The following is a 7,037-nucleotide window of genomic DNA, read 5'->3' as shown; positions in this document are numbered from 1 at the left end:
ATAGGCCGTGTCATATGCCTCTGTGATACTCTCCACTAGTCTAGATCTCTGGGTAATTTCAGAGTGCAAAGCCACTTTATGAACAGAGTCCGATTCAGAAGCCATTATTCTATAAAACAAACACACCGACCTGCTGCATCACCTACGCATCCAATAATCACAAGCAAATTGTAATATGGAATCAGACGGCACTAACATTGTGCTTCGAAAGCCAGACACATTAATCCTCAGTTGAGAAAAAAAAACTATTTACGAGTTCGATCATCACCTCTTAAAGAAAATTGATACCTTTCAACTCACCTGAGCAGCGGACACTCCATCCAAGAGAAGTACTTGCAGTGCCGCGCAGATGGCCAACAAAGCTAACGTTACACTCGATGGCAAATGGGCGACGGGGCGGGCTGAGCGTACTTCACCAGTTGCCATTTTCTTTCTTCTCGAGTAGTGCTCGCTGAAGCACTTTCTAGGTTTCAAAGATGATACTCCAGACAAAACAAGAGCAGAGGAGCGCACGTTCACCAGCGGTAGAACTCGCGCGCATGTAGCCTTGGCCCTGACTCCTATCGATAGGTAGCTGCATACGCGCATGTTATATATCCGTGCGCGCCACTCACGCTGTCTCACGGGCACACGCGCGTGGGTGGCGTGCGGAGTGAACAAAGCGTGACTCCGCGGTACCGTACACAGCGGGGCACGCCGCGGAGTCACCTGCTGTCGATAATGTCACCCACCGGAAGGTGTTGCCACACTCGGGTGCATGCCAGTGACTCGGTGTCGAAACCCTGCTCGTTACACGCCTTGTGGTCCTGCGTTGACGAATGTGACCTTTTTTGTTGTTTTCGCCCGAGTCTGTCTCCCTTTGTAGAGAATTGAGGACTTCTCGGTAGCCAACAACATTTGCGTGCACCTCCTGGGCTGCAATCGGAGTCAGATACAGGCTTGCTTTTTCAGACCGCGTGAAATTTACGTTTGGCCACAACACTTCATCGAGAATGCTGCTGCCGAAGTATGAACTTTTCACATGGTTGACAATACCCATTGGTAGGACATGTAAAATACTGCTTTCTCCAGCCTCTTCCAGACTTCTTGCCTCCGCTATCTGTCAATGGATTCGTACAGTGAAATACAGAAAACACAACACTCTGGCAATCATCAACTGTGGTCGCGCAAAGACTGTCGTTAGGCGTCTACGTTATAAAAAGTATCCTTCTCTACGCCGAGACCAAGGCAAGTTCGTTTGTCACAACGCCGGATAGAGTGACATTCCTTCTACGACCACTCTCTACGAACTCAAACCTCCCGGTTCATTAACTTCTGTGTCGTAAGATTCTGACAAATTATCTGTTAAGAATACTTCGTCTATGTTCCCTGGCCTCTACCGCAGGTATTATCATGTATGGCATCATCGTGTTGCCTTGGCAGAAGGTGTCGCCCAACATTTACTTGTCCCCGTCAGCTTTTAATCAAAAATGCACGACGTGTGAGCGGTCGTGATCGTCGGTGTCGTCATCGAATCATAATTTTCATCGTAGACGTCAGGCCATCTCTTTTCTTGGATGGCACTTTAGACTTTCACGGCTCGAATGGACATCTACAATGTTTTCAGGTTCCAAGCTTTTTTTTTTTCTTTGGGCAAGATCCCTCACGTAGAAGACCCAGTTCGAGGCGCAAGTCCGAGGTTCACTGTTGGTGCCCAAGGCTTATTCTGTTGAAGACGGTTTGAACATTTTGTGAGACCATAAGCTTGCTCCCTCCGCACTTCCTGTAGTTATGAGCATCACTTTCATGGTTGTGGAGGTGAACGAATACGCTTTACTCTCCGTTCATTTGAGATACATTCATGCTCTTGAGGTAGTAGAATAATGGCACAAAGAAAAAGACGAGGACATCGCTGTTCTTTTTTTTTTCTGTCGCTCGCTTGCGCGGTTATCCCGTCACGGCGAGTAACGACATACTCCAAACCAACGCTTTGCTTAATTACATAACGATGGAGCATGCTAGAAGCGAGAAGATGGATGAAGTTAGGCACTTCACTAACCGTTGGTGTTACTATGGCTGTAACTTGAGAAATTGGAGCGGGTAACATGACGCAGGTTTCGTTGTCCCGATGTCCACAATGCGACGTGTTTTCCATCAGTGCAATCCGCTCGTTATGGCTGAATGATTCAGCGGACGTACGATCGCGTTGTCTGGAAGTCGTGGCAATAAGCAAGAAAAAAAAAACATTTACTTAAAAGGGTTCTCAACAAATTACAGATTACCTCGCAGTCTAAATAGATGCTTAGTCGGCGCCTGATAATTTCGTCTGGGCAAAGCTACTGGCTCAAAGTATTAGCAGGAACTCAATGACTTTATGTGGGTAGCAGGGTTCGCAAAACTAACTCCAACCTAAATTTTCACAATTTTAACCTGTATGCATCTTTTTTAAGTTGAATATGAAGCTTTCTTCTAAACGTTCTTATTAGATTACCATAACGCCACGCTGAGTGCATCTTCACTCAGCCTGCTTGTGTTCGACGTTTTCTTCTTTTTTTTTCCCCTATGCACGTGCGCTGTCTAAAGGTGTGTTACTCTATCCAAGCGTCGTGGTATACATGTGCTGTCGACTATTGTTTTAAATTTCGGTTGAAATACTCGGGTGTATGCAGAAATGCTGAAACCCTTCGCTTCACTTTATTAGAACTTAAACAGTGTGTTGGCTTTTGCAATGTATACTGGTTTTTCTATAATGTTTTCTTTTGCAAAAAGATGCGTCGCCGAACAGACATAGACTGATCGACTGCTTGTCCATACGTGACATACTTACGCGCACTTGCCATCATAAGCAGAGTGTTACATATTCAGCGCGAACGCTCTCCATGGACCGTGCTAAGCCAACGCGAGGGACGCGCGTTATTACCTACTTATGTATGCGCACGTTGCGTTATCTGCGCGTGCAATTTACGTCAGCTGGCAGTGTTGGCGCCTAACGGAACCACGGCAGTAGCGGGCCACGGAGGATTTCCTTTGCAGTAAGCCAGGCATGAGGGTGCAGGTGACACACAATGGTTCGTCATGCGACTGAGAGAACAAGCAAACGCACAAAGAACGCCCTGTTGACGAATCATCCGGCGAGAAGGCATGGCGCGCAGGGGGGCGCGTGGCAAAAATAAAAAGGTGTTGGAATGTGACGCGGCTTCCACGTAGCGTTGCCTGTGGGATAACACCTACAGTGCCAGTGCGTGTGCCAAATGGTTAGGAACCGAGGTACAAGAGGCGAAGAACAAAGGCTTTGTGACTCAACAATCTGTCAGCGGTTCAACCGTATACCATTACAGCGTGAGGCATAGGACTGCGGTACTGTGCGAGTGCTGGTATAAAGACTTGCGTAATGTATACCTGGACACCGCGACACATGTAACGCCGTCGACTTTCGGATGCATCCGGGTGAGGTTCTTCTTGCTGACTGCACGACCATGAAAGGTAAGGTAAACTTTATTCATCCGGAGTCCGGGGCCTGAAGTACGCTTCAACAGCTGTGGTGGCTCACTGACTATGATGTTCTCCTGCTGAACATAAAGCTGCGCGTTCGATTCCTGATCTCGAAAGCCACATTCAGATGAGGCAGAATCTCACAGGGCCTTGTATATTCAGATCTAAGTACACGGTAAGCAACCCTAGGTGGCCCAAAACTAGTGATAGGCTTTCCCGCGACCTACGGCGGCTGACACTTTGGGACGTCAAGTCTGATCAGTCATCATGTGGCAGTATGCTTTAATAATTTATAAATAGTAACTATTATGTTTCTCATCGTGTACGTCGGAAATGTATCAGATAACTCCGTTACTTACACGCAGTGCCAGATATGTACACTATAAGAACTGGTGCTCAAACGGTAAGCGATGGCCGCACGACATTAGACATAGCGTTTACTCGTGTGAAAGGTTAGGCCTCTCACCACTCTTCTTTTTTAAACCCAGCCATTTATTGATATGGCGAAACAGGTAATAAAGTTAACGACACCTCACGAAAGCAGCTGCAGGCAAAGAATTGCCGCGCTTGCGTGTAATGGAGTACGCACACGTAAACAACCACAGACGTGCTATCGACTTCGCGCACCAGTTGTAAAGCCACCAGAGCAAAACATGTGTCGACGCTCGCGGGCCAATCCTCCATTTTCAAGAAATTTTGAAGGGTAAGGCGGGTAGTCGTACATCGGAAGACCAGGGGCGGCTTGCACGAACATTTAATAACGAAAATAATAAAGCATTTAAGAACGCTTTCTTGTGCGGACTAGGCGTTGTCTATGGAACATTTAAGAACGCGTTCTTCAACTCGTTATTATTTTCGTTACTAATTATTCGTGCAAGCCGCCCATGGAAAGCGACGGGAGCGCCACCGCGAGGTCTCGCGCGGCATCCACGAAGCGACCTGCGCGTTTTCTACACTGAGTGCACATCTCCCGGGAAGCTTACACTCGAAGCGCTGCGCCCTACTGCTCTCTCTACGTTCAGCTTGTACGTGACATGTGCGCGCCCGAATCACTGTGGTGCGACACGTCGGCGCGTCTATCCCTTGCGAATATATTACCGTAGCACTACCGACGCTCCGTCTCTCATTCTCTGCAACGACATCTGCCACCCAGGTATAAGAGCCACACAACGGCATGTCATTGAGCGCTACAGGTGTGGCCGCACACGAACGCGGATATCCGCCAATGTGCCCCGTCTGTAAAAGTTGCGGTCGGGCACGTCAAAAAGGGGTAGCTGGCCCATGCGGTCGTCGCACTCATCCAAGCTAAGGACGTTGTTGAAGGGAGGAACTCGTTCTCGTCGAGAACGAGAAGTACGGGATTTATTTACAACATCCACATGAAGGGTGGAGAACGTTACATCTAATCAGTCTAGCACGACTGAAACGAAGCACACCAAGGAGCCGGAAACGGCTGCTTAAAACCCCCTCTGTCTTCCCTAGGTCCCTAGGCCCGGGAAACTGCCGTCCAACTTTCATCCAATGCGAGAGTCCAAAGTCGTCGAAGGACTCGCCTCTGAAGGCGAGGCTTCACACACTCGCTCCCGCACTTCTGTTTGACTGAACACACCGAAAGGAGTGGGGCCTCGCAGACACGTTTTGTCACGCTTGACTCAAGCTGGCACGTCTTGGTTCATGAGAAGACCCCGTAGTTAGCTGCAGCGTCTGCCAAACGACCGTGACCATTACCGGAGTCCGTGGGGGAACGCCGTAGAACACCCTTTTCCAGGAGTTTTCATGCTCCAATTGGTCCGCGAAGGTGACTGCGAACCAGCTAACAATACTCGGTCCGCACATCGTGTCTCGCCTTGCGGCACCGGCAATCCGTCCGAGGGAGGCGCATTGTTGGCTTCACGAGGCGATTCGTCACAGAGGGCTAGGAGAGGATAGAAGGTTACTACCCCCGCTGGCCGATCATAACAGCCCACAGTCGCGTGCCATGCCAGTGTACCAAAATGACACGTCACACACAAAGAGACCCCCATTAAGGCTTCCTTTTTTTCCCCACCAGCCGACGTTTCGATCCCGTGCTCATTGACGTCGTTGGCGCTCTTCCCTCGTCACACGGTCTCAGATATACTTGCGCACGACGGTCAATCGTTTTACACGCGGTCCTATGAAGCTGTGCCGATTGCGGACGTCACAGCTGAGAATGCTGCCTATGCCTTTGTCTCCGTTCCGATCTCACGGTTTTGGTGACTGACTGGGGACGCCAATTTGAGCCCGCGTTATTCACGTCCCTCCCTCATATCATCTCGACATTGAAACGCTGCCGCGATACGACTTGCCACATATCTGCGACCGGCATGGCCTATACACTCCATGGCCAGATGAAGGCTGCCCTCACCGCTCGTCTTTACCGCGACGACTGGTTCGATGATATGTCAGTGGTGGTGCGAGGTCTACGAGCCGTCTACCACAGGTATCTCGGATGCTCGGTGGCTGAACTAGTACTCGGCGTTCCCTTGCGGCTTCTAGGCGATTTCCTTGCCCCCAGGGACTTACCATCATAGGACTGCATCAGTTGCATTTATTTATTTATTTATTTATTTATTTATTTATTTTATTTTATTTTATTTATTTTATTTTATTTATTTTATTTATATCGAAATACTGCGAACCACAGACTGGCTCATGGTGTTCATGTGCTGCTGAGCACGAGGTCGTGGGATCGAATCCCGGCCACGGCGGCCGCATTTCGATGGGGGCGAAATGCGAAAACACCCCTGTACTTAGATTTAGGTGCACGTTAAACAACCCCAGGTGGTCGAAATTTCCGGAGTCCTCCACTACGGCGTGCCTCATAATCACAAAGTGGTTTTGGCACGTAAAACCCCATAATTTAATTTTTGAATGGTGTTCATGTAGAATTACCCTGTGAGTTCATAGGGTAATTGCAGTGCCAAGATATTACATGCTTTAGTAATACTCGCAGGGTATGTGTGTGTGTGTTTGTTTTTTTTTCTCTCTCTCACCTATCGCATCCCTTTGCCGCTCCGCCGGTACTGGGTAGCCAACCGGAGATAACATCTGGTTAACCCCCCTGTCTTTCCTTTGCCTCTCTCTCTCTCCCTCGCAGGGTATTACAATCGATCGTGCTCAGTCTTATACATTATAATGACTCGATCGAGCCACTGAAGAGACTGTTGAGTCACAGAGGCTTTGTCACAAAATAACAAGGCCTGAGGCACTAGACTCTCAGGAGGCATGGGTTCGAATCTCACCGCTGTCAGTATGCCACGTGACTGACGGGTGGGAGGGGACTACGTGTAGGCAGGACGGATATTTATTAAGGTCCGAGAACCTGCTAGTCCCCGCTAGACTACGAGTTAAGCAGGCAGTTTCTTAGCACATGCGCTCGTGCCTAGTCGTCGTCGGCGTGGTGGTGATGATGATAGCGGATACTGATATACGCACTCGTATGTCTGCGTACGCCATCCTGCACCTCTTATACCTCTGTTCCTCGTTCACGAGCAGAAGCACGCGCACTGTGAGTGTTTTCCCACAGGCTAGGCAGCCTGCAAGCC

This window comes from Dermacentor andersoni, chromosome 11, assembly GCF_023375885.2.
Source record: "Dermacentor andersoni chromosome 11, qqDerAnde1_hic_scaffold, whole genome shotgun sequence".
Taxonomy (NCBI): Eukaryota; Metazoa; Arthropoda; class Arachnida; order Ixodida; family Ixodidae; genus Dermacentor; species Dermacentor andersoni.
This window is presented reverse-complemented; position numbering follows the sequence as displayed.